The following is a 27,603-nucleotide window of genomic DNA, read 5'->3' as shown; positions in this document are numbered from 1 at the left end:
TGTGCTATGTTAATAAACTGTCTTCAAGAGAGGCCTGGGATACATCCTTCTTGAGAGGAGCCCAGGACCTCGCAAAAGCATGGCTGAGGATCTGCAGGAGCTTTATTGCATTAAGTCATTCTGCTCCTCCATAAACCCACTTTCAAATGGTTTAATGCATTGAGAAGCTGCACAATTTGTAAAACAGTCTGTTGAACTAATTGAAGTTAACTTGCCACAAATTCTAGCCGCAGACAGGTCTTGGAAGGCAGATGTAATGTGGGGCTTTGTTCCTAACCTGACATAATGGGCACAGTGCTAATGATTTCATGGCTCTGTGTCCACAGGAGACTTGTTTGGAGAAGAACGCTTGATCACTTCTACAATAGGAACAAAATGTGTGTAGAAGAGGGGTTTCTTATTTTTCTTTTTTTTTTTGTCTGCTACTTTTTGGGATTATTTTTTCTTTGACAGGGAATTTTTAGACAGAAAGAAAGAAATCAGTACCTACCAGAAAAATAAAATACCAAGGAGCGTGACTTGCAGCTGAATGAACCAATCTGACACTGACAATAAGCGGTGTTGTTCAGAAGTCACATAAATGTGAGGAAGACACAGCCACTCATTTAAAGACAGAAATCTCTGTTGCTGGGTACTGAGGGAAAGCAAGCTGGAAAGCTCAGAGTCACTGCACACAGAAGAGTGAGTGCAGCAGTGGGAATTTTTGAGCTCATCTTTTACTTCTTCAGTGTTGGAGATTGTAGAAGCTGGTTTGGAGTACTCAAAGACTTCTTTTGTAATCATTTCTGCTGACATTGAGATGTTTCATGCAACCCAGAATCTGGGCCAGCACATTCCAGCAACTTCAGTATTGTCACTTTATTCTATTCTAGTAGCACTTTAAGCCTTCAGCTGAAGTCAAAGCCCTCTGCTAAATGAGGTGTTGCCAGCTCTTACCATTATATTATCTTTTTCAAAGTCTCGTCTGCTAAGATAAGCAGCCTTACGTGAGGATCCCTGTTCTTACATATACTATACTCTTTCCTGCAGTGTCTAGACCTGAGAGGGGAAAAAAAGCCTGAAAAGCTTAAATGTTAGAAGGCAAATTTAAGAAAAAAAAAAAATATATATCTTTTGATGTTGGCTTGTGTTTTAACTTTATCCCTTATTCAAGCTTTTCTGAGAGTTAGGGCTGGTAATAGCATAGGAGGCCAACCTTTCCTGGAAGGTCTTGCAAATATGGAGGACGTAGAAATGAGGGAGCTGGACTGTCCTGGGGTAAGAGTTGGGACTCTCCCTCCCTGCTGAGTCAGTGTTTAAATTTTTTTCAGGTGGTTGGGATCTGTATTGGTCACAGGTTTATCGAAGTTCTTCCCTTCCGAGCTACGTGCACTCCTGTCTACTACATTTCTAGCCTTGCTATGTATTTGGCCTGCCACATTGCGGTGGCAGAGATGATAGCGAGATGATAGCGGGAGCTCGGGGAGCAAATCTTCCCTGCGCCTCTTGTCTCTTGTCTTGATACGTTTTCTCTTTCTACAAGTCTGATTGTATAGCGAGCATTTAGGGAGCGGTATGTGGGCAGCGGCATTATTGCTTGGGTAATTGCCATGCCAGTAATTAACGTTAAAAAGTTTGACTTGCATCCTAAAGACAAGGGTAAAAGAGATTAGGTAATGTATGTTGGATTAGGTAATGTATGTAACTCTGCTAATGTCAGAGAGGACCCTTGGAAGGGACAAAGTATGTCCACAAAGGCACTACATCAAATACGTGTGAAAATACATTTTACAGGAACTTTTTCTTCAGTTTCCACAGTGGATTGTTATCATTTTCTCCCTTCTGCTAAAATATAATGTGGGCCAAAACCCTAGCTGTTGTTAAATGGTGCAGCTCCAGTAAATGCAGTGGAGCAACTGACCTCTTTGACTTGATTATTTTGGAGGATAAAGCAGTGAAATTAACTGAAAAATAAGAAGAGGAGAGAATGAGAGGGAGGAAAGGGCTTTTCTTGCAATCTTTTAAGCAGATTCAGTTGCAGCAGTGACGATTCAGGCCACTTGAACCAGTTCCTCTAAATTGCTCTTGTCCTGCTTACAGGATGGTATGGTTTATGCTGCTATTTTCCAGCATGTTATCCTTTCTTTGCTTTTTATTAAAAATGTTCATATCATTGTGTAGAATGTGAAATTTATCTCTGTGCGGCTGGGCCAGGTTAAATCCCGGTCTAAATCCTTAAGTGCTACCTTGACCGATTATGCGGTATTTAAGTGATACCAACATAGATGGTCAGCGAAAAGTAGTGTCCACATAAAAAAAAAAAAAAAAAAAAAAGTAGCTTTGCACCATGCTCCGACGTTTGAGGCATTGATCTCAGGAGTAAGCGGTTCTACTGAGTGCCCGTCTGAGATGCCTCCAGATGAGTGGGGTGTCTTCAGCAACACGTTGATGCAAAAATTGGGCTAATGTAAAATATCTCATTGGGGTATCTGAATTGCTAGTTCTGTCCGTCTTGTTGACCTCAGCTAGATGTTTATATTTGGTATCTGGCAAATGTTTTGGCACAATCAGCTTGAAATGTTTCAGTGATTCTCATTTGGAAATTTCTGCTATCGACTCCTTCCCTGAAAATTACCTGTTGTAAGAGGGGCCAAAAAAATCCTACCCTCATACTATTCCTGATTTTATCATTATAATAGTTTTCTTCCAGTAAGAAGTTTGGCATGGAAAATTATTAACTTTTCAATTCCAGAGCTCCAAGATTTCTGAGAAATTTGAATTATAGCCTTGTGCCCTTTGTTATTTACCAGGGATCACGCAGATGATTGATGAATTGCAAACACTGAATAGTGTATGTTCTCTGGGACTCATTAAAACTTGGGACCAAGGTCCTGTTTTTATTTACCTCGTCTCCAAAATAGACAGTGCTTTAAATAAAATCTTACGACAGGATTGCCAGGAACATTGAGCATTCTGTCGTCCCAAATGAATAGAAATTGCAATTGTTTTGTTATTTTCCGTCTAAAAAAAAAAAATTAGGTCCACGTCCTAAATGAAAGTTCATACGTGATGTACCTTTCTTTTTCTGTCCCCCCTCTCTGATGTTGCGCCTGTCGCATGTTAACGTTGCCAAGACATACTGAGTAGTTACAGCAGTTTGCAATCAGTCCGCATTTTTCAAAGTCTTCTCAGACTTTTAGCTCATCGGTATTCATGTACGTGTAACCGCACCTGCAAAATTTGAATTACCATGTTGATAAGTCTGTGACAGAAATGGACTATGACTAAATCTGGTACAAAATTGATAAGCCCTTGTGGGGAAGAATTTAATAAAAGGGAGACACCTGCTAATACACACTTGTTTTGAACTGGGCAGATATAAAACATGTCTCCTTGACATCCCCATTCCTGAGGCATCATTCAGAGACTGTTTACGTCAAGAAATGGAACCTCTGGGTGTCTAGTTATGGACTGAGCCACCACCCTCATGAGGTTTGGCCTCTGCCAAGAGATTTTTTTGGAATTACTTAGGGGCTTCTGAGTGCAGGCAAGGACATCGTTGGTTATGTGTGACGATAGCTTGGATTTCCCCTTAGGAAACACTGCTAGGTTTTCCTGTTTAAACTCCTGCTTTAAATAAATGAAGAGTCTCAGCAATCCTGAGCAACATGCAACCGCACTGATAAACTAAGTATAGGACTTATTTCATGAGTTCATTAAAACACATGGAAATACGGAGCTTTTCTGTTACTTCAAAGGCATACTACTAAGTTTTACAGTTATAACTGCATCAATTAAAAAAAAACTTTCTGACCTAGAGTTGTTTGAGGGCATAAAATGTACGTAGCGCAGACCTAAACTGTTAGCTATTTGCAACAGGGATTATTTTTTCATTGTTGTGAATGTTTAAAACTAAAAAATTGAAGATTAGTACCAATTGTAAAAGAGGTTGTAATTTTCAATGCACTGGTGTCTTCCAGCTCACAATGATGGGTGCAAATAGCCTTTTCCTATTGCATCTCAAATATAATGAACTATGCACAAGGAAACCCCCAGGTATACTTATTATTGCTGAGTATATACTTTGTGTTTAATGAAAGGGTCCTGTCTCCTGTCAGAGGCTTTAATGAAATGGTATTTTTTGCAACTAATCAACTTGAAACATAATAGCAGCAGCTCACGAACAAATCAGTGAACTTTTGTGTTTGCCCTGTACTGTTTTGGAAGATTTCCAGGTTCTTCCTAGTACAATTCACGTCTTGCAGACTACAGGAAAGTAGCAGCTCAGCAGAACACATATAAATCCATTGCATTTCGAACAGTGTGTAACCAATTAAATACTTACCCTGGTTTTATTTTAGCCTTAGAAATGTGTTTCATCATTGCAGGTTTTCTTCTAACCAGCCCTGCAAAAGCGATTATGTACTCTCGAATTCTCTCCTGATAAATAAAGATGATGAAATGCTCTGTCAAATGTAATAACTCACCTACCTAAATCCTGCCTCTCACAAGTCACACCATCTTTCTGAACACCACTTAATACTTGGAGTTCTCGTGGGCCCCAAAATCTTCTGAGATCTTTGAAAATATTAATGCAAAGTCTGTGTATTTCAAGGAAGCTGCAGCACCTTTTTAAGTCTGTATAAAAAACCCTTATGATGTAGTGAACAAAAAATGGTTGCTTAAAAGAAGAGCAGCTGTGTTCATGCATTTCAGTCGAATTCAGGCACGTTACCTTCAAGTTAATACTTGTTTTCAGGATCCGTTGAAACAGCTGAAGTAGAGTCAGTGTTATTTGGGGAGGGAAGGGTGGCGGAAGGAAAAGAATTGTTGGGTTGCTTTGGTTTCTTTCCTCCACAACTTTGGAGGTTACATTTCTTTGGATTGCTGAAGTAGCTTAGGCATGTTTTCTCGACTAAACATTTTGTAAGAATATCTAATTGAAGGTTTTCTGCGTGGTTGTGTATCAAACTCGAAGCATCAGCCACTTGATTTTTAGTCTTTCACAAGCTGTGTGGTTCAGGGCTTCCTAAAGATCTTGTATTCAGGTACTCGCGGTTGTAGATATTGTGTGGAGCTCTAACTGTGTGCGGCATCTCCGCAGCCCCCCTTCTGCACACGCAAGAAGAGGCAGGCTTCAATTATACGTTGGTTTTACACCAAGAAAATTCAAAGTAATCCTGTATCAGATTAGTACTTATTTCGCAGCAGAGCTGCCTATTGCTTTTTGCACCATATGCAAGAAGAGTTCTCTGCTCCAAGGAACGTGTAAACTGATAGAGGTGTGACATAGTAGTTCACCGGTGACAAATACGCAATAGCAAGCAGCTAGGCTGAGAATTACGTGTTACCAGGCAAGAATTCTAGCATCGTGGGATGCGCATCACGTGACGTAATTGTTGATTATGGAGAAAGCTAGGTATGTGTTGGAATTAGAGATACACCAAAAGCCTCTAAGTATTAATGATGTATGGGTTCATTATCTCGGATATTGCTGAATAGCAGTCTCTTGCCATGGGTGTTATCAGCCAATTAGTCTTTGTTCCAACAATATGTTCCTTTTAACGTGTTTTCCATTGATTACTGCTTTTTAAAATCTGAATGGCTAAATGGAATTTTCACCAGGCGAACCTGGGTTGCTCTCTGTTGACTGAAATTTCAACCAATATCTGATGGAAGACCAAAACACAAAGGTCACCTTCTTGCCCGTGCAGCCCTTCAAAATGCGGTGAACGCACAGGTTGGTTGGATTTTTCAAAGCTTATCTTTTGGAATAACGCACACATTTCTGTAATGTGGAGTTGCAAACTCTTGCAGTGTTTTACCTGGTACCTTTCTTTCTGGAGTCAGAATCCCACCTGCTGCTGTTTGGGTTTTTTTCTTGTTTGAGCGAATGCTGAGATTTGTGTCCTTCTGGCAGCTGAGAGAAGCCTCCAAATACAGTCTCTCGTATCCTAAGAGCTCAGAGTGATTGCACTTAGGGATGACTTCATAGTTGAAGTCTTTGGGTGAGTATGTTTTCCAGGGGCTTTGAAAATTTGTCCGTGTAGTCTCAAGGAGTCTTTCTCTGAAGTACTTTGAAGCTTGTAGGCGAGAGCTAAGTTTGACCAAGTCCTGCATTTGAAGCATGGTGGAATTTAAGGCGTTATTTAAAGCTGTGGCATATTCTTTTCCCCACACTTCAAGTTTTTGGATCAAGTGTTTCTATTTGTTTTGAAAACAATTATTACTTTGAGTATTTTTTTTTTTTTGACCATTCGTAGTTATTACGCTGAAACAGAATGCCCAGAAGTACAGGTGAGATTGATTGAATCCAGTGGGGTGTGTGTGTTATCTCTGCCAACCGAACATGCAGAGATAAAATAAAATCAGGAAGGTGACAACTGAAGACATGCAGTAGTTGAAGTAGGTAAATTTAAGGCAAGGAGTAAAGAAGGGGGACTCAAAACTCTGGTTTTAAAATGACAGTGTCTTGAAAGGAAAACTGAAGCCCTAGAGATAATGATTGATTGACCTGACGTTATTTAACAAAGAGTACCAAAAACTGAAAGAAGTTGAGAAATTGAATTGATGACCTGGAAAACAAGCTCAGATTAAGCACTATCATGATGATCAGGTTGCTGTAAGCCTGAAGGTGAGTGAAGCTGAAGCGATTCTTGTTTGTTCCACCTGTCCTTTTTTCTGCTAGTGCATTGTGAAAGAGGCTCAAGGTTGGATAGTTCTGAACTCTCTGATGTGTCAAGCTGCCGTCTACCTCTGTAGGAGGACACGGGGTGATAAAGGAACATCACCATGAGTGATGCCGGTGGCATGTGTGATTGAAAACAAAAATGGCTTTGTTTTTGGTTTTTTGTTTCCTAATTAGCATGTAAATACAAGTCTGTTGTCTATGGGGAAAATATGATTGTGCTATAGAAACCAGGCCTGTCCTTCAGTGTTAGGAAATTATGTTTATTCAGGCAAAGCTGAAAAATATATGCCAGACATCTGCTCCGCAATGTATTTCCTGACTGTTTGTTGAGAGGCTGGTGTCTTAGCTGGCATCATATTTGGCCAGATCTTCAGCTACTGTTCTAACACTTGTTTGGAAAGAGGGAGTAGGAAGCAAACACAGTTTTGAGACATCTTTGTGCTTCCCATAGTTCAGGGCCATGGAATTTTTTTATGAACTCGGGGTGGTGTTGGCCTCAGAAGCCAACGGATGCACATACCATCCTTTGTAATCAAAGGATGTTTTTTGTTTCTCAACGTGTCCTTGGTTTGCTCCTCGCTTCACCTTGCAGGTGGGAATGGTACCAAGAGGCAAATCCTTACATGAGCTGTAGAGGTAACAGACTCCGCAAAAAAGAAATTATCGGGGCCTATTTTTCTGTCATTTTAAGGCTGAGTGTTACGGGGAGATCTTGGTGTAAATGAAAAACCACCTCATTATCTGTTATCATTCTCACCCTTGTCATACTACGTCCCCATCTAATTTTCCCTGGGTTCAAATAATTGGACAAACAAGAATTTGCGCTCTCGGTGTGAGCTTTGAGCTTTTGTCTTGTCCTCACTTTTCTCTCTCTGGCTCCTTCAGTCATTTCATTTTAAAGTTTGGAGTGCAGTAGAGTGTTTGCAGGGGAAAATTGAGGCTTGACTCTTTGGTTCTTTATCTTTTCTTCTGGATCTCACATTGATTCGCTGAATGTCTTTGGGCACGTCACAGAGTCTGGTTTTGGTAATGCTCCCGTGACTGTAAAAACTAGACCAGTCATTCTGGCCCAGAAAGCAATTTAAGATTTAATTAATACTTGAGGGCCACACTGCTTCAGTGAAATGAACAGTAAGGTCTGTTAGTTTCAGTAGGTAAGCGTCCTACGTTTGCTACTGATTAAAACACCAATTTGATATGTTAAAAAAAAAAGAAAGAAAGAAAAGAAGGAATCCAGAGTTAAACTGATGACTAAACAGCCTTCCATATTCCTTGGGTCTCTTTTATAGTTAGCATTAAATGCAAATTGGTGCAGCCTCAGAAAAAGAAATAGGTGATGAGAAATCGGATCTGTTTTCTTCCGTCTCACCTAAAAATTCCTGTGTGGGGAGGGATTTCTGTGGAATGATTAAATGTGTTCATCAAGGTAATAATGATAGTTAAGGAAACATGGGAAAAACAGTGCTGGAATTAAATGGGTGTCTGAGTATTTGTGTGGCTTCTGTGTGAAAGCAGTATTTATTACCAGTTTTTTTCCTTTAAGTTTATTTGATTTTTAGAACTCATTTGAAAATCAGAACTGGATATTTTCCCGTGACGTGCTGCTTTTGTTTTGAAGTTCTCTGGTCCTGCTAGATAGATTTCACAGTGCCTAATTTGCTTCAGTGAAAGGTGTTTAGCTTTTTGGAAACCATGCCCTCTCCCACCTCCCTGCCCCCAAGGGAAGGTGGATGGTGTGCGGTGCTGCAGAAGGACTGTGCTCATCGCATAGTGACCAAGAGTGTGTCTCCAGCGCTAAGGTTTTAAAAGGTTTTGATTACAAACTTATACTAGTCATGGGTTTTCTAAAATCAGTCCTCGAAAACTCCCACTGTGGTATCTGTGGCCACGTTTTCAGATTGCTTGAGTTTGGTTCGGTTGAGTTTCATTTTTATTTGTGTTTTCTTTTTTAATTTGGCCATTTTAATGCCTGGCAGGGAATTGACTTTTTTGATTATGCATTACTCAAAATGTACAAGAGATGCTATTTCCAATTGTCTCATTGCTCCTGAGTAGCCTGCTTATCGTGTTCTGGCCCAGTTTCGTTGTTGCTATATGAAGCCGGGGTTGAAGCATCGGGAGAAGAAACGTTGCCTTCCTTTCCCTTTGGCACTTACCGCCGTTTCTGCACAGCATTTTCTCATTGGCCATAAATCAGGATGTGCACTTCCTATAAAGATTACTTTAAAAACAATATGAAATATGACATATTTATGGGATCATGACCATATTACTCTGATATGAGGAGGAGTTAGTTTCCTTCATTTTTTTCCTTGGTAAATGAGAGTGGGTTCTCCTTTCAGTAAAGCATGCTTCATGATGTACGGAATAAAGCAGGCCAGTAATTTAGTTAAGGTGATTTATATGAGCCACGCATGTAACTGTTTTTCCCCTTCGTCTCACCGTGTGGTGCCAGGAAGGCTGTAAACAAATCATTGACCTTTCCGTGAGTGTGTAACCATTGGCCCGAGGGCTCCGCTGTTTGAGTGATCCTCTATTTCCTGGCAGTACGGAGGATGCTTTGAGAGGAGGGCGAGTGCTTTTGTGCTCGTACTATCTCTGCGTATGTGGGGGCGGTTTACATTTTGTTCGTCCTGTTGCAGCCCTCTTCGCTGTGGATGAGACCTGCCTGTCCTTTTCAAGTGAATTGCTCAGGTTTTAATAAGGGCAAGTCAACTTCCAATTCAGAGAGAAAAGGTTTATTGCGTAAAAGAGATGGTTACTGTCTCATTAATAATACTTTTCATTTCATATGTGGCCTTGAAGCACTTTACAAAGTAATATGAATATCATAATTGCCAGATTACGTAAAGGGACTTGTCTACGGTGACCCAGCAAGTCAAATCATGGAGCAAACACGGTGCTCTGCCTACAAAATCAGGGACCTGGGCATTTTCGCAGGCTGTCCGGTAGCAGGTCATCCACATCCAGCAGTCCAGCAACTTCTCTGGACTGGAGCCGGTCGGTGATGTTAGCATGTAAAAGCAGAATGAAAATCTGTTTCACGAGTGACCCTAAAATGAAAAGGTGGAGCGGCAACAAATACTGAGCCTCTGTTTTCAGAGGGGCTCAAAGCACAACGTAAACTTAGCGGGGATTTCAAGTGCCCAGGAGTCATGAAAGTAAGCCTGCTGTGTCTCAGAGATGCCATAAACATAGTTGAGCACAATATTGGAAAAGAATATTGGGAGGGGGTGCTTTTCTCCCTCTTTATTCACGCTTACCGTCTCCTTAATTAAATCACCCGCAAGCAGAGCAGATTCACTCAGCCAGGGGGAGTTAAACAGACTATAGCTGGGAAGAGATGTCTGCATTTGCCTCGTTCTCCTTACAGTATGACCCTTTACGCTGCTCAGGCCTTGAAATTGGGCCATGTACCACTGCAGAGTCATCAACATAGTCCTGGCTGTAGTGAAGAATCAAGGACTTCTAATCTTTTAATTTTTTTAGGCTTATCCTGCTGCTAAGAAAGGGCAGTGAGAGAACCACAGAGAACTAAGAATCTTCTGACAACTGATGTGTATATTGCTTTAGTGGACTCCATGCAGTCTATCCGTACAGTGCCCACAGCAAAAACGCTGTCATGTGTCCCTGTGTAACAGCTACTTTGAAGAAAGAAAACTTACTCCATGATGGTCACAAGCAGTTGCTGATTGTATGAGAGGTTACGGAGAGAGACCGAGCAGTTCTAGAACGTGAACAAATGCTTAGTGTGTTTGCCGCACCCTGAAAGTTGTCACAAGCAACCCACAAGCAACCCTGACTGGTAGCCTGTGGTCAAATGATCCCCTCCGTGACACGAGTTCTTTTTCTCTTTGCTTAAACTTTCATGTATTATTCTTTCCTCCAGCTCTGTGCGTTTCCTTTAGTGCCGTGACATCAGTGCGCGTGTTACTTGCCTGATCCCGCTGCTGATACGCGAGGTCTAGATCGCACCGGGCATATGTTTAGCTGGGATTAATTAGCAAAACTCTGCTGAACAATAAAGCCGTTGATATAGTCCACCATCTTAAATTGAATACCTACCCCGTGTGATAATTTGACCCATCTAGTTTGCAAAATTGTTTGTATGTATTTACTTTTACTCTCCAAGTCAAAGCCTTACACGTGTTTCAAGTGCTACGAGAGCTGTAGACTTTACCAGCTCGTTTCAAAAACTTTGTTGTAGCTTTGTCCTCACCCATCATATTTCTAAATTACTTGCACATAATTTAATACCTATGCATTTTTTCCATAATTAAAGCATGTAACATGAATTATCTACTTTCACCAATTATTTATCTCTCTTATTCATAGCCATTCACAAAAGTCTTCCTCCTAGCTTAATTTCTTCTTCAGTCTTAAAGGTTAGCTGCAATTATGAATTTGTTTCCAACCCACCATATCAGAAAATTAATTATAAAACATATATCCTCTTCCTAATAGACACTGACCACTCCAAGTTTATGGGATAAATTATTTTCTCCTGCTTTCTTTGTTGTAAGTAATCTCTGTTTAGGAGTCAGCGTGAGGGGTGTGGAGGACAAAGAGACTTGTGAACACCCAAATCCAACTTCTCTGAACTGGGCAAAAGGCCGCAAGCTCCAAGGCTGATTCGGGAGCACTTTTGCGGTGTTTGGCTGCCCAGCCATCGCCTCTGAGAACCAAAAAGGATGCAGGAAGCTTGTAGGAACCAGCTCAGACTTTCTGTACCGCTGAAAATGGTTAACTTCTGGGCGATTGGTAAATTTTATTGGACAGGATTGACAGATAGCAAGGTTGCATGAGCCTTTTTCTGTTAATAGATCAGTCTCAACAAATTAACTATTAAAGATACCGATTGGGTATCCTATTGGCAAGAAAGGCTGGGCAATCTGGGAGTTAAGGTAAGAAAAAGGGGAAGGCAGAATGCGTTTGTAAATGTACTGCTAAGTCGTATCACAGTATCAGGATACACTGTTGGGTGACCGCCTTTGCTGCTGGCTGCCATGTGCCAATTGTCCGTGTGCAATTAAATTGGTTTGGGTTTTTTTTTTTCAAGAATGTGGGACGTAAATATGTAGAGTCACTAAGAGTCTGAGAGAATGTCTTACGGTGGTTCTGAAAATCTCTCTTGCAACATCCTCTAGATCAGAAAATTCAAGTGCCCAGCTTTTCAAAGGCGCGTATGATTCTGTACTATTTTGAAAATCTTGCCTTTTACGCCATAACGATTCCTCACGCAGTGGTGAAGGCTAAACGTGTGAAAAGCTGTCCTTAAAACTGCAAGCTAACTTTTTACTTAACTTTTAATTACAATGCTTCCTGGTGGCGGTTGGTTTTTTTTTTTCCTAGGAGACTGTTTTTGTTTGTCTTCCATCAGAAGCATGCATCAGTAACAGCAATAAGGGCAAATGCAGTGTTGAAATCGGAAAGGCCAAGGTACTGAAGAAGTTTCTGCATTGAAATCAGTGGAAGTAAATGTAGTCCTGTCAAGATAATTAGTATGATGAGTAAAAGTGACCTTTATAGCAGGGAACATAATTGCATTGTCATGGCCCATTATTTGACCTTCTATAAACCATCCTTCAATACTGCTAATGAGTACTTCTGTGTATGCATGTTGACAGCCAGGACATTGCTGGGAAATAAGTGGCACCTAGAAACCAAGCAAAAGATTAAGTACAGAGTATGCTTATTATTTATAAAAGATCCCTGTTAATATAGTTCCTCCATGGTGTAGTAATTGGCAAGAGCTTTACAGGACTTGTTCCCCCGTCTCGCTTGTGGAGCCTAAGATTTCTTCTTTGTAACATCCTAAAGCCAGTTATTTTAGTATGTGCTACTGAGATCTTAAAAAAAAAAAAAAAAAAAAAAGGGGGGGGGGGGGGAGGAAAAAAAAAAGCCCTTAGCCTACATGTTTTTCAGATTAAAAGGAATTCAGGGAGACTTAGCTGCACGCTCCTGCCAGAAGGATTGGCATTGTAAGCTTATTTTTTCTAGCTTACGAGTTAATGGTTTGTTCGTGGACTTGAGTAATATTGTAATTTACCTCAAGACATGAGTTTTGATGCCACCTTTCTCAAATTCGTGGAGGGAACCTCCCATCTGCATTTTTTTCTTCTGCAGCTTCTTATTCAGAGATACTCCTTTATTCAGACCAGAAGGAATCATTTTGATAATCAGCTTCTGCATCCCGTGAAACAGGGGCTAGAAAACCTTCCCTCCCTAACATCTGCCTTACCCGTACTTAATGTCCCTGAGAGCTCTCGAATATATTTTAGAAGGAAATAAAGCCTTGATTTAGGACTCCAAGTGACAGAATTTGCCATTTTCCTAACCACGCTATGTGAGTAGTTGGTTGCTCTCAGAAACCATGTATCTTTTGGCTAAATTTATTTAGCGTGGTCTTCCAGGCTTTGGCTTTTGTTTTACTTAATTTGGGGGTCTCGGCTATTGCGCTAGATCTCTCATCAGAGATTCTACAACTTCAGAAGCAGCAGCTATTCCAGCACCTCCTCAACTGTGTAAGAACTTTTGCTGCTCTCTAACTTGCGTGTGTTTTGATATAAAGTAAGCTCTATCTACAGGTCTGGAAAACATCTTTGTTTTGGGCAGCATTTTTAAATATTTGTATAAGTACATAAAATATTTGTATTTATAATTTTTGTGTGTGTGTATATTTGAAGGCTGTTTTGCTGCATCCCTTCGAACACAGCTGTGTTCAACATTTCCGTATGAATCTCGTTTTCGGTACTTTCGATGATTCTCGTGGCCTTGCTCTGAATCTGATCAGTTGGCCACTAACTTTTTCCAGCTGGTGCCAGAAGATTAATACGCTGCTCCCAAGTCTTACGAAAGCTGAGCAAATGTCTTCCCTTAAATAAGTCCTTATAAGTGATGATCGAGTCACCAGTTAGACTCTTCTTGAATAGGGATTGAGCTTCTCAGCTGTCCAGAGGAAAATTGTTACATGATCAAGCTCTGAGCTTTCCATAGGCTCAGCTGGCGGTGACTGCATTGACGTCAAAAACCATTCCTGATTCTGAATTTTGGTGTCAAAAATGTGGAATTAAAAACAACACTCTCCATCTCCCGTTTTAGGCACAATCATGTTAGTTCATAACGAAATGTAAGCCACCTAAGAAGCAAAATAATACTGCCAGCATAAGCGCTTGCCAGATATTGTATTTATCCTGTAAAGCATTAAAATTTAATGGCCGTTAGATCTGTCTTGCCAGTGCAGTTATGGCTGTTGTACGTACCAGCCTTCTGTTCTAAAAACCTGCTAAATCCAATTATTGTCAGCAGTTGTCTTCTGTCTTGATTGTGTATCACAAGCACCGCTGTTTCTGTGCGGTCACTTGAAGGGCCGGAGAAGAGGAAATCAGAGGAGTAATTAGAATATGTTCAACAGAGGTTACTGAAATTCCTGCCCATCTGTTATGAGGTTGCCTTGGTTTTACTCAGGCAGTTTTCATAACTCTGACTCTTCTGGTTTACTTAATGTGTTTCAAAATTAGTCGATGACCACGCTGTTGCTGAAAAGATCTGTGTAGCCTTTGTGAGTATGGCTGAAGCCACTGCTTACTCTCATTATAGTGATTTACAAGACAAAAATTTTGCGTAAGACACACAACAGAAATTCAGGAGACGTGACTTTGGTCCCTGACTCTGCCGCAAGGTCAGTGGCTGTATTAATAAATTCCTTTGTGCTTTATATAACCCCTAGAAGATCCAGAGAAGTGGTCCTCTCACCTACCGCTTGCCTGTCTTGCCTAGGATCACTCGTAGACTGCAGTTGGTTTAGGTCTTTTCACCTATAGAAAATCTGAACATCTTGATACTGTTTCTAGTTATCCAACCCCTGATGACCGTAGATAATATTTTGAGATATGGCTAGCTGTGCCTGTGTAGAGAAATCTGTCGCTTTTGCTCTGAACTGATTTCCAACCATTAACTGGTTTTGTAACTTTCTTTGTTGAGAGAGCCTCTCTTTTATTTTCCAGCATGCTCTTAGAGCAACCATTCCACTCTATTATTGTTCTAATAAACTTTAAAATGTTAAGCATTTTAATTATGAAGTGTTTGTTTTCTTCCATTTCCTCTTTTTTTTTCTTCCCCTCAAGCAGTGAGAGCGCGTTTGACTGACTTCATAACTTTGAGTTGTTTTAGACCTTGCCTGTACGAGAACAGATTGCTAATAGCTACACTAGCGAACCTCCCAAGAAACACAATGTAGTTTAAACAGGCAAAACAGTTCTTCTGCTGGCATTTTTACAGGACTCTCCAAATAACATAGGTCACATCAGTAAAAGAATGCCTTGCTTTACCGACATAACTATGTTAATGGTTTTTGACAGTTGAAAAACAAAAAGGGAAAGAAATTATTATCTCCTGTAGGACGTAGACTGGAAAAGTTTCCCAGTATATTATACGACTTTAGAGAACTTTGCATTTTTCCTAGCGACCACCGCTGGGAAGAATTTTTTGTGCTCGGTACTTCAGCATTTGCAGAACTTAAGCTGTGGTGTACATCACATAGGGGATACAAAAAAGGCAAGTTCTCCAAGTCTTTTAGTTTTATAGCTGCTAAAATGGAGGATTGGGAGGGGGTATGTGAGATCGAGACCATCAAAAGTAACTCAGAATATGCCTGATCTATTGCTTTCCAGGTGCAGTGAGACCTTCAAGACATTTTGCACGTACAGAACTTGCGAAGCATGACTGAAGGGTACCTTCTGGAGTTTTCATCATCCTATATATTTGAAGCCATGTGATGATTCTGGTATGGCGCTAAGCGTTTCTGCAGAGCACGGAAGGCTGTTTCCACCGAGGAGGCAGGTATAGGAGGCCGGAATATCTAACTTTCATTGAGTTCAGTGAGTCTGGGGATTCTTAAAATCTTCATGGATCTTGGGTTAGATAATTTGCACAGGGGAGGAGTAAGATAGTGCTCACTATTGACAACTTCTTTCCTGTATTACATCTGTTTCTTGCATTACAAACTCTGTATTGACTCCTTTTTCTAGAGTTTGCATACCAGCCTAATTATGCCCTTCTTGTTGACTGCATGCCCAAAGCAAAAGAAACTGTCTCTGCTTCTGCAGTGTCTACCGGTGCTCGATCCTAAATGGAGTGTCTGGATGGGACCACAATATGAATGTTTACAGCTAATACTAACCCCAAAGTTGTGGTTTTCTCGTCCTACTTGCTTATAGCAAGCCTGTTCCATCTGAAAAGGACAATAACGTGGGTGTTGAAAACCCGTCTCTGTTCCTTTTAGCATCAGGTGGCCTGGAAAAGCCATTACTTTTTTAACGGTACTTGGGATTGCGTGGGTGGTGTACTGGGAATTTCAGTTTTCTCACCTTGCGTTGGAAGTGAAAGCTGGCATTTAAAATGTATTCTAACAGATTCAACAGTTTTCCCTGTGCAATCAAAGATATTAATTATTGAGCCTATTTTCAGAAAAGTGGTTTTTAATGACAATTTGTAGGGATGATAAATGATTTTGATTTCATATCTGTAGAGGATGCCAAAAGATAGGTTGCTTAAGGCTTGAATATTCAGTGTAATGAGGCCCTAGGGGATAAATAGCAACAATCTGAGCACCCTCACTCTGAATTGGAAAACACACAGGACAGGCCTGTCGAGAGAGAGGCCAATTTTGATTTATTTGCTGTGTTGTGGCTACTCCGCTGACAGAGCAGTAGCAATATTCTGCATTGATCATACGGAAGTTACTGAGGAACAGTCAGGAAAACTCATTCCTCACACTCAGTGAGCTCTGGCTGTCTTTAAATGTTGTCTTTCTAGCATTCGGACTTCCGTCAATCGCGGTATTGATGCTGTTTTACTGTAAAAGTTCCTGTAAAATGTGCTGCAACTCTGACAGAGTGGAAGGGACTAGATCCTCTGCCATCACCAAAGTATTTAAAGTATATCCAGCACTTACAGTGACGTTTCCATACCTAGGATACAAACTAACATGAATGCGCAATTTCTTATTTTTTTTTATCTGTTTGGGGTTTTTTCTTTACTTGTGTTAGGCAATTATTACTTTACAAGGCAAAGACTTAGAACAGGAGAATCAATGTACGTGCCTTTGCAGGAAGGTGCGGGCCAGCAGGTGTGTCTAGAGGAGAATAACGTGGACCAACAGCAACATTTGAACTGGAGCCCTTGGACAAGACGACTCTGCTGCTCAGAAGGAGAATGCTCAATCTGGAGACTGAACTGAAAATACCCGTCCTGTATTACAGGAGAAGAATGTTATAGAAGAGGTGTAAGCCATATGGTTTATCTGAACCTCTGACATGAGCAGGTTGCAACTAGATAAATATTTTAAATTGCCTAGTGCGAGGATATCTGAGCTCTTCCCACAGTTAGCATTAACTTTGAGGGAAGAGAGGATGGGTTCTTGCACCAGTTACTAGTTTGGGTATCATGTACCCTTAGACTGAAAGTTGTTTCGAAACAAGGAGTCTCTCTTGTTTCTAGAACTCTTAGCCCAGCAGGCCTCTATTATTGTAATAATAATGCTAGTAATTCCTTGTTTAGTTTGATACCTTTCTTGTGACGTAAAATTCCTACCGTGCTTTTTTTCCTTTTACATTTATACGCCTTTTCTTTTTGGATTAAGAATTTCCCAGACTTCTTGGCTATACTGATGTAGCCCGTATTGCTGAAGTGACTCGTGAACCACATGAGGATACAACCCAGTGCAGTCTGAGTGGTTCACTGAGTCAGCTGAAGGACATAAAATGCTAAACCCAAGAAGAAAAAAAAAAAACCTAAAATGTCAAGTAGGATGCATTGTGAGAAACTCACTCATCCAAAGAGGGGGAGATAACATTGAGGCAAAACTGAGGACTAGCCTAGGTAGAATTAGAAGTGTCTCTGATTCCAGTTATGTGCGTATCATTAACATGTAGCAAACTTGAATTTGAATGTTATGATTCCTAATAATTCTTATCCTCTTTCCTGTCCTCACAGTGATAGCAAGAGAGAGTACTGCTGAGACTATGCAGAATCAGTCCACTGTCATTGGATAAACTGTGAATTAGCGGCTCTGGGATTAGCTGCAGTATGTGGATCAAAAAAAAAAAAAACCCCAAGCAAACCTTGGAGATCTCTAGGCTGCATCCCGTTATTAAAATGAGCCAGGATGACACTGAAAGTCAAGGAGATGCACATTTGTTGACACAAAAATAAAGGCACAAAGGCAGCACACATTCCTAGCAAATTTTGCTTTGGAGGTCTGTGAGGACAAAGGGTTTGTGTCAGCCCTCGGCACTCTACTTGCGCCGCTGGCTTTTGTACCTTTGGTGTTTCGGTAGGCACTTGCAAACACATGGCTCTGTCGTTACCGGTGAGAGGCTCCTGGCCTCCTCTTCAAAGGCGTTTGAGGATTGTGTGATAACTTGGGGAACTGGATTTATGGCATCTTGGTCATATTTCGAGAAGCCAGTATTTTGTAGAACAAAATTCCCCTGCTAACAAAATTTTTGTCTGGTTGTTTTTTTATGGAGCAACTCAGTTTTGGAAATGTTTTTTTTTCTGCTGCAGGGTTTGTGTTTGTGCAGCAGCTGCAGGGTTTGTGATTCTCTCTAACTTATTAGTGTTAGTGCAACACCAATAGTAACAGGTTTTCCTTTGTCATCAGACTTCCATGATTGAAAGCAAAACCGGCTTTTATTCTTCAGGGATATCGGTATTTCTGAAGATCAGGTTGAGAGAAGAGGGGTGGAAATAGAAAAATATATATTTTCCCTCAGCATAAGAAAGACACGGACCTGTGGGAGCGGGTCCAGAGGAGGGTCACGAAAATGATCAGGGGGATGGAACACCTCTGCTGTGAAGAAAGGCTGAGAGAGTTGGGGTTGTTCAGCCTGGAGAAGAGAAGGCCTTGGGGAGACCTTCTTGCAGCCTGTCAGTACTTAAAGGGGGCTTATAAGAAAGATGGGGACAGACTTTTTAGCAGGGCCTGTTGCGACAGGACAAGGGGGAATGGCTTTAAACTAAAGGGGGGTAGATTGAGACTAGATAGAAGGAAGAAATGTTTTACGCTGAGGGTGGTGAAGCACTGGCCCAGGTTGCCCAGAGAGGTGGTGGATGCCCCATCCCTGGAACCATTCCAGGTCAGGTTGGACGGGGCTCTGAGCACCCTGATCTAGTTGAAGATGTCCCTGCCCAGGGCAGGGGGGTTGGACTAGATGGCCTTTAGAGGTCCCTTCCAACCCAAACCATTCTATGATTCTGTGAGATACCCCTTGCAACAAAAGTATTAAGGAGTTCAATTTACTAAGTTAATCAAAATACTGCTAAAGGAAACTTGATCACAGTCTATCCCCACAGGGAGAAGTTATGTGACTATAAAGGGCTTCGTATTCTGAAGAGATAATGAAGTAACAATTTCTGATAGCTGGAAGTTCTCTAGGAAGAAATCCCATCTCATGCTAGAAATCAGGTGCAAACTCTTACAAATGAGTATTTGGAGAAATTGCCGTAGTAGTTCGCAATTGCCTCCATTCGTAAGAGCGTTATGTTTTGTTGATGTAAAGCACGACATGCGAGACCGTTGTCATTGTCATTTTGTGCTTGCTTCCAGGCTGTGTTTTTGAAAGTTTAACAGTGAAGTTCTGCTACCACATTTCCTCCTGGACGTATCAGGGATGCCTCATTAACATGGATCTTGAACTCTCACCACTGCTGAGTTTTGCGACGTGCATTGCCACCGTGACCCACTTTCCTTTCTTAGATAAAAGCTGCCCACAAAGCATCATCACTTTCATTCTCCTCTCCATCCCCACTTATTCTTCTTCCAAAACACGTTATCCCTCTCAATGAATTCTTGTGTGTGATTGTTGCCATAAGTTACTGGTCTGCTTAAAAAAAAAAAGCCTCCAATTGAGATTTCAGAAGAATGAAAGTCGTAATGAGAAAGAAGAAACCATAAAGCAAAAGTTAATGGATGCAGACACACAACCACAGGTCTCCCTGCAGGTTCTGGAACATTAACTAGTGCGGAGATAAAGAGGCATGCTGTTGCTGTTTTCTTTTTTAAAGCTGCTGTTCTACTTAGTTTCACTTGGGAACCGGCCACGAATGGCAACCCAGACTGCCAGTCACTGAGAGGCAAACGGCATTTTTGAAATCCAGGAGCTCTACGTGGCTGAAGAACTTGCTTGAACTTCAGTGCCTGTCTCTCTTCTTAGCACATCCATCTTTCGAATGCCCTGGTGAGAGGAGAGAGGAATGGAAGTGCTGTCCCCCACCTTCTCCTCCCCTTTCAGCCGGGCAGAGAGAGCGCTTATATGGCCTGGCACAAAATGGTATTACCGATCTCAGCAAACTGCTCTTGTCTACAAAGAGATATTAGCTTGAGTCCCAGAAGCAGCATCATTATGGTACTTTGCCTGGGATAATTATCTTCTTAACATGGGTAATTAGGCTGGTTGCCACACTGTGCTGACTCAGCTACGCTGCGCTTGCCTGTGGATCATGCTCAGCTCAGAGCTAACGTGAGGATCCGTGCTGCACAGACACACTACGGGGTGAAGCCCAGCCCCTCGGAGGCATTGGAGGGCTTGGGTCAGGGTAGGCTGCTGAACTGGGTCACCATTCAGGAAATTCCATCTGGAGGACTCCTGCCGTGGAGGCAGCCCGTACAGATATGTTGTCCTGTTTAGGTTGTCCCTAAGGTCAGGATAATCTGGACTGACCTTATGGGTACTGAATTGTTTTTCATGTTTATAACATTAATCGCAGGTGGCTAGTTTTGTGGCCAAGGCGACTGATTCTGGACATCTGGGTCCATTTCTGATGCCTACCATGGATTTTGTAGCCTTGATAAATATATCAGAATCTCTTTATCTCAGTCTCTGTGTCACTGATTTTGGAGAGAAACAGCTCTTCTCTTCCTTAGCTGTCTGCCTTGTCTGTACGTTTTTTTTTAATGTGCTGTTGGAGACTGGGATTTCCCTGGTATCGGTTCATTTTATTTTTCTGAGAATGGCCCGGAGTCTGCAAAACTTTGCAGTTAGGGTTTTACTTGGCTCCGTGTCAAAAACCGTACACTGATTTTACGTGGAAAGATTCTAGTTAGGCAGGAGGTGATAAAGCAAATTGGAGTTTGGCAAGGATTCTGGGGCTGTTAAATGCCATCAGATCTCTTAATGATCGCAAGTGCTCAGGCGGCTAGTTTTGCACCCCATCCAAAACGAAATGGCGGTAGGGGTTGTGCGTGCAGATTGGAGGACAGCTGGCACAAACTATTGGGATATATTTTCTCAAGAGCCAATGAAAATCCTACCGCTACCTAAATGCGCAAACAAACACGTTTCAGTCCCAGCCCTTCGGCACGTGTGGATGTCTCTAGCTCTTTCTAAAGTAGTTCCTTCAAGCTTGCAGCCCATGTCCAGTTAACTATTAAGCTGTGTTTGGGAGACGGCTGAGTAGCTGGTACTTCCATATCTATTAACCTGTTTCCTTTCACAGCTGAAAGTCCCTTTTCCTTCCTGGTTTAGAACTTGCTCGTGGTAAGAAATGCTTGCGTTCTGCAGAGGTGACCCGGTTCTACACCTGCCGTTAATAACAACTCAGAGTTACCAGCTTTTGGCGGCACGTGTTGGACGATGACACGGAATTAATGGCAGCTAGAGGAAGTAGACAGCTGGCACAATCAGCTGCTAAGGGAACATTTTCTGCATGGTTCATTTAGCTTTCACCCCTACGCCCCATGCTCAGGTTTGATTCTCAGCTGGTGTAAGTGAATTCAGTTCTGCTCATCTAAGGGAGCGTTCAGTGCTTTGTTTTGGTGAGCATCCAGCCCTCCGTTGCTGTCTCTCCACTGAAATGCCATCAACACTCCAGCTAGATTCTTCTATCAGTTTCATCCCGATTTTTTTTTTCCCTGCCTTACAGTAGGAAGAGCTCTGTTGGACTTGACAAAGTATCACCAAAGGGGAAGACTAACAAAGTGAGATGAGTCGGGACTCTCGGTCCACTGAGAGCAAGGGCAGTGAGCAAGTGCAGCTTGCTCATGAGCTCAGCTCGTGTCTCATGAACTTGCAGCTAAAGAAAACTGCCCTTCGTATTTGCAGTATCTATCCACAAATAGCTGATCTCACGTGAGATTTTGAAGTGGCATCCTTTAATAAACCTGCTATTAGAAAGTCACCCCCTTGATAGCTAAATTAGTCAATGGGTTTGTTTATGTGGGACACTCAGGAAAGCGTGAATTTAAGTTGACCTAGTTTAACTTGACCAAAGTTAAATTATATTGAACTTCTGTGTAGACCCCCTAATTCAGAATTAAGTAGTCTTAATTTGCTTCTGTAATTGTTTTGATTTTCAAATGTTTTGTTACTGGTTGCAGTTGCAATACTTTCTGTGCTTGCACAGAGACAGAGATGCATGCCCCTTCGCCTCAAAGTTCAGCTCCATCAGAGGTGAGAACTTGGAGAGAGCGCAGGGGTAGCCTGAGCCGAGATTTACGGACTGCAGATAACTGCGCGTATGGAAAGAGAATTGTTTTGGTCTTCAGTCTTGCTTAGGCGCCGTCAGCGCTACAAGAAAGCAGGATCTTGGTTTTATGAAGCAAATTCCCAGACTTCATAGAGAGTTTAAGCAAGCTTTTTCCCTCTTCTGCCTGCCTGAATCTTGCAAATAGGAGGAAACTGGGGCGGAGGTGGGGGGGACTCCCCTTCATAACATTTCTGGCATTGATGCTGGAGTAATATTAACTACAAACTGCCAACTTGACTCTCCACCACTTTCACAAGGTTGTGCACTCATTTTGCACAAGTACATAAAATCTCTCCCTGAGGTGAAAAGCAGGGAGAAATCAGATGCACAGCACACCGCTGAAAGCTTGCTGTCCCTTAATCCTCTAACCTAATTTGCTGCCGCTTTTAATATAACCTCTGCATTGGCAGCCATGTGAGAGAGACTGAATACTAAGGGAAAAAAACTCAGGTCTGAGTGTAATGCTTTTCTAGATTTTCTGCTTTTGAAAACTCAATGGAAAAGCAAAGGGCTAAGATGATTTCTTTAATGTAGGAGAGACTTTCCAACAGAGAGATAAACAGGTCTCACCTCTCCCATTCTCTGCTACAAATCAGAAACAACTCCCCTGGAGCTAATGATGTACTCGCAATATACTAGTATGAAAGGGGGATTTTGGCACTTGTGTTTTGCTGTTTTTTAATTCACGCAAATGAATAGACTCTGGCAGGTTTTAACCCTCTCGGCTCAACTGCGCGTGAGGCATGTCGTGGCGCATTTGTGTGTGAAACCTGTACGCACGGGAACTTTCTGGGATCACAGACCTCCCTTTTAAATACCGAGGACAAAATCTTGCGCTGGCGTTGAACGGCGTCAGTCCTTTGATTTGGGCGAGTGCTGATTTACACCAGTCTCACCTCTGAGCTGGCAGGGAGAAATGAATGGGCGTTGGTTCTCATTTTCTGAAAAAGCACCTTTATATTCCTTTGGCAAAATAGAGAGGTCTTTGCCTGTCATTTATCTCCAGTTTGAGACTGCTGTAAAGTAGCTTTGTAGAAATGAGATTCGGAAAGAGCCAGGCACTTGCTTTCTCCTAACATGAAGTAACAATTTCTGCTGCTTAATTTTGTATTTGATCGTGGGGAGTGGCTGCTGATGCCACTTCCTGACCAATTCCGTTAAATTCATTCATGACAAAATATTCATTTATATTGTGCCCCCAGAGTCCAAACCTGGTAACACCCACAGGTGTTACTGAAGTCTCGGAAATCTGGGTTCCTCTGTAGAGCTTTCACTGCTCCAACAACTGTCTTCTCAGGGCTTACCCTAAAGAGAGGTGAGAGAGAAGATTTAGTCTGTTGCCGACATTGCTCGGCGGCATCGGATTTAAAAAAAAGCGCAAGAAACTGGTGGGCTTTTGTGATGCAAGAAGCCGCTGTGGGATGTTACCCGATAGATGTTATGTCCTTACCCGATAGATTGGTCATAGGATACGTGGCGGTTTCTACCACTTTGAAAGACGCCCAGTGTTAATTTTTTGTCACCCTCATCCTGTAACTCCAGATGTGCTTTATTCTGACTCATTTTTCTGAAATTAGTTGAGCTCTTGGTTTTCATGATATCGGAATGTGATGTTGAGAGAAACTATTTTTGTCCTAATACTTCATTAAGGGTTGTACGGGAATTTTCATTCTGTTTTCTCTAGGGTCTATTTCATCATACTTTTCCTCTGTTACTAGGTATTTTCTTCCTTTCTAAGATAAACAGTAGTGATCTTTTCAATATCTGTGGCATTGGCATTAAAAAAAAAGGCTTTAAATCATCCTATAAAATGTAATAGAAAATGTTGGCTGCGGTATACAAGTCTGCTGGAGAGCTTCTAAAACCCTATAGAAAGGTTATCATTTTCTAGAACAAATACAGGCTCTTAATGCACTTTCTACAAAATCCTATTGGGCTTCATTCCTATTAAATCCTATAGGACTGAAGATGCCCCTAAGGATTATTCTGATAACAGCAAGAGACCATTTTGCTGGGTAATGTATCTTTAGCTGGGCTGCTTTCAAGCTTGCTTTCTTGCAATTATCTGGTAAAACTTTATCACCCTTCTTTAATTTCTCAGCTGTCTTTCCCATTCTGAAAAATGCTGATGAGATCTCTCTTTTTGAATTTTGGATTATAAGGCTGTCAGAAGTGTAAATATTTTATAGGTGATGATTTGGCTTTCCAATAAATTAGCACTTCTTGAAATCCCCTAGAACCTTTTGGGCCAGGTTGATAAAATGTTGTCAGTTATTGTACCAGCACGTTGCTTCTGCATTCACTGCTCTGCCTTTCCGCTGCAGAAACGTGCGTGGCATCTAACAGCAATTTGCTTTATTCTGTATCTCTGAGCGAAGGATCCCTTTCATGAGGTGTTTTCACAGGTGGCGAAGGAAATGCTGTGTGTTGACACTTGCTGTTTCTCCCTGCTGCTTCTCTGCTGTGGTGCAAGTGCCGGTTAGTCCCTTCTCTTTTGGTAGCAAAGGGCTTGGTGTACCCTTCTTCTCAAGCTCCAAAGTGCCCCACGCTGTGGAAGTGGGGGCAAGATCCATTCAGACTACTTCAGATCTATCTTAAATGCTCTGACTCATTCCTTTAGCAGTACCGCCCTCTTCCCCTGTAAAGGGAGCTAAGGGTCTTTGCTCAAATCCACTGAGTTTCACCTAAATGAGATGCCTGAAGTATCCATGATGTGAAACCCTTCTCCAGTGATCACAGCTCAGAGGGAGTGGCAGTTCTGCCTAGGCTCACACTGCACGGCATCTTTTCAAATGAACCGAACATCAGGACATAATGGCAGTCCTCTGCGTGCCATATGTTGAGTGCAGCTGGTATGTGGCACCATCACTGAAGCAGGTAATTTACTGCAGGAAGAAGAAACAGGCTGCGCGTGCCAATTCATCAAGGTTAAAAACAGTGGCAATGAAGAGACCGTGGAAAGGGATGGTGTAGAAAGATCTGGACAATTTCTTCTGAGGGGGAATAACTCTAGAACAATTCCTTCCATCGTTCTGTGGGGCCCTGATTTAGTCCCCCAAGGAGGAAGGCGAGGACTGCACTAGACAAGCCTATGGGATTCCAGTGCATTTACTGGAGGTGGGAACTCCATCTGATGCTCCAGACCTTGGCATCATCGCCAGGGTTTTTTTGCAGGGACCTGTGCGTAAAAGAGATGAGATATATCTATATGTGTGAACTTGAAAGGGAGAAGGCGGATTTGGATCGTAGTCTTACCTTGGGAAACAGAAGTGTGATGCACTGATAAGATGCAGCACTGTAAGGCTGGGAAGACTTGTGTTCCTTCTGTAATTCATGATGTTAATGTTTATTTACTCCATTGATTTAGCTTGTAGGTTAATCCAAGTGGGGACTGTCTCTATCCATGGGGGTGTGTTTGGCCTAGGAGGGCCCCAGTCTTTCCTGCAATGTTTATGCTCCATTGAACAGCAGATTTTATTACAACTGCACGAAATAATAGATTTCATCAAACATCCAGTTTTGTGAGGGTGCTCTTTATTCTCTAATTTCCACAGCAGTGAATCCTGCTTTGTATCCTCATGTTGCCTTGTTGAAGTAGAAAATTGGCAGTTGACCTGGATGTAAAATGTAAGAAGCAGCAATATATTCCCTGAATGATCACCTCTAGCACCTTTCAAAAGGTAAACATGTCTAGCACATGCTTACCTCTTATTCCCTGGGTAGGCTGAATTATGTCTGAACACCTCACGTTGTTATTAAGGCACCAGCAATAATGTTGAGCAACATGACATAATTAGAATAAATCTGAGTGTGTTAGGAGAGAAGAATCACCATTTCTCAGAAATATCATTAAAAAATCTTATTTCATTGCAATATTCTCATCCGAAGTACCATCCTAGCTCATTTTGGCACATTGGAAATGAATCATTGGCTCTGATTGTCTAGTCTAGGAATTCCCATACATCAACATCCTTCTAAGAAACAGCAAGAAATACAAGAAAGCAAAATTAACTTTCAGAGACCCTTATTCAATCCTCTGTACCTAACTTAGATGAGATTAGGGAATTCGTTTCCCTGGCCAGACCCTAAGATTTTTTCCTATTATTAAAGATAACCAAACAACAGCCTAACACGATATATGTCAGGATCCTTCATAAAGCCTGATTTTATCTTGCAAGATAATCTTACTTCTTCACTAGGAGCTATATGGCTATTTTGGGCTGGTGCCCAAAGGATGAACATTCACCACTGAAAAGAACAAACCTGCATGGTCCGAAACAGAAAATTTGTTAGTTAGTCCTTTTTATTGGCTTATCTACATTGGTGGCAACAAAGTTTTTTTCAGATGGGACTCCCCCCCCACCCCTTTAAGTCTAAAGCACAGAGTCCATGAGCTAATATCCTGAACTGATGTAAAATTGATTCCATAACCTTTAGAAAAATAAAATGACTTTACAAGGATAAGAGGAAGCAACTTAGCAAAAACAGGTAGACAATACCATGCCTTCCCTCCTTCTGTGGGTTCACTTTAGTATGATTAACTTCATCTAGGAGAATGTGCATCATTTGACAGCTAAGATGCAATGTCCTGTAGTGGCTCTTCTATTCTAAAAACAAAGACGGAGCTCTAAGTTCAGGCCTCCGGCAGAGATTAGCTAGCAAAGGCATCAGGACAGAGCCCACAGCAAGTTATTTAATTCCCCCCCACACTCATCACCTCTATCCAAATGCTTTGAGCTTACTTTGAAAACAGCCGTTTTGTTCCTTCCTTCAAGACAGTTTGGATTCTTTTATTCTCCTTTTCTCCCCTACTAACTAAATCATATTGGACGTTTCACACTGAACACACTGATAGTCTCTAAAATATCAAACGCTTTATCCATAGGAGCCCCCTAGGATTTGCTTTTTTTTTAATGGATTAACTATGACAGGGACTGCACTCCCACAGTTTTTAAAATATACAATAAGTATATTACATACTTTTAAAGCTATAAATAAGATTTATACACAACCCATGGGGATTTTCCATTAAAACTTCATAAATCACATTGTACATTATCCTTCTTAATCCTCAGCCTTGCAGTGTTAGTCACCACAAAATATATTTAACCCTGTATAAAATTCATGATAAGCACATATAAAGAATGTTAACGAGAGCTTTTATGTGCTCTGTATTTTCTTACCCTAATGCATTTTTTTTTTCCTGGCTATTATTTGTGATAGTAGCGGTTATCTCTTGGCCTCGCTTTATTAACTGAAAACCCAGGTGCTCTGCCTAGAATCGGTCCAGTACAGACCAGCAGAATAAGCTTTTCCTGCGTTACCCTCTCTTTAGCTGGAGGGGTCCCTGTTGTTTGGTGCTAGGAGAAGGCGACTTTCCGATTCCACGTCTCGTTCGCTCTCGC

Source organism: Pygoscelis adeliae, unplaced genomic scaffold (assembly GCF_000699105.1).
Source record: "Pygoscelis adeliae isolate BGI_AS28 unplaced genomic scaffold, ASM69910v1 Scaffold372, whole genome shotgun sequence".
In the NCBI taxonomy this organism is placed as follows: domain Eukaryota; kingdom Metazoa; phylum Chordata; class Aves; order Sphenisciformes; family Spheniscidae; genus Pygoscelis; species Pygoscelis adeliae.
This window is presented reverse-complemented; position numbering follows the sequence as displayed.